We start from the raw sequence: 1,165 nt of genomic DNA, 5'->3' as shown, positions 1-1,165 counted from the left end.
CCATTCTTAGTATTTGACGTTCCTTATATTGCGGTATCAGGCTTCGCAGCAGGTTGCAAAACATTCATCACCCATGACTGTCCCCAATTGGGCTCAGAAGCTAAATGTCTATCATGACCTCTCTTTTTGAAAGTCCAAGAGCAAGCAAACTCTTCCTCCAGGAGAGGGAGCCAACAGATCACTAAAGACATCATCATTGCTCAAAGAAAACACCGAAAAACAATGGAAGCTTTAATTGGAGTGGAATCTGATAGACAGCACCTGATGCCAAGTCTGCATCTTCTAACACCTGCAGTCACTGCAGCAGCTGAATCCAATGTGTCCAAAAGGGATCTATTCTATTCAATTGCAAATGATCTAGATAAGACTGAGAATAAGATACTGCACGGGACATAGCAGAGTTGGTGAAGTTGAGTGGAGATGAGTTTGCTATTTGGCACAGCTTTTGCATCAATAAAGCAAGTAAAAGGTGTGAAAGATAAAAAAAAAGGGTGAAAGTGTGAAAAGTGAATTGGCCAAATTGAGGTGCATATAAAGTTTTTGCTTTCTTTCAATTCACTAATGGGGCTCATTTGAATCAGGTGAATTGAGTTCTGCTTTTGGAAACTCGGTTAAGAAGGGGTGCACCGGTCCTGGAGGTACTGCAATACCAGGTCAATGCGTGGAGTGGACAGAGCAAGATTTTTTCCATCTCCTTGTTCTAAAAATCCATTTAATATATGGTCCCTAGAGAGGGGACGTATCAGATATTAAACTGATAAGAACAGATTTAATTTTTTTTTTTTCTGTTTATCTGTAGGACTTCAAAATAACAAAGGTGATCGCCTCCCGTTGCCTGGGAACCGTCCAGGCACAAGAGGGCTATGTGTCACCAGAAGGCACACACACTCCCTCAAGGCCGGCAGACGTGCAATCCCAGGCACCTTCCAGTACCGACCAAGGTAGCGTCCTCCGAAACTACACTTGATCTTAGCCAAAAGGCCGAGAAGCTATAACCCGAATTGGTTACGGCCTTGAGTGGCACCCTGGGACTCAATTATTAGGGGGACAGATAGGGCAATCTGTCACAAAGACAGGGATCGCCGAACAGTGTGTTGTCTTCCTGGCGCTCGAGTTCGGCACATCGCTGATCGGGTTGACAGATTACTGGGAGGGGCTGGGGAGG

General features: G+C 44.9%; 1 pseudogene; it reads right to left on the bottom strand.

Moving 5' to 3' along the window:
• Nucleotides 1-616: 616 nt before the first annotated feature.
• LOC142288906 (U2 spliceosomal RNA) lies at nucleotides 617-822 on the bottom strand (annotated as a pseudogene).
• Between the last annotated feature and the right edge of the window lie 343 nt (nucleotides 823-1,165).

This window comes from Anomaloglossus baeobatrachus, unplaced genomic scaffold (assembly GCF_048569485.1).
Source record: "Anomaloglossus baeobatrachus isolate aAnoBae1 unplaced genomic scaffold, aAnoBae1.hap1 Scaffold_87, whole genome shotgun sequence".
NCBI lineage: Eukaryota > Metazoa > Chordata > Amphibia > Anura > Aromobatidae > Anomaloglossus > Anomaloglossus baeobatrachus.
The sequence above is the reverse complement of the archived record's forward strand: the minus strand, read 5'-3'. Positions and strand labels throughout refer to the sequence as shown.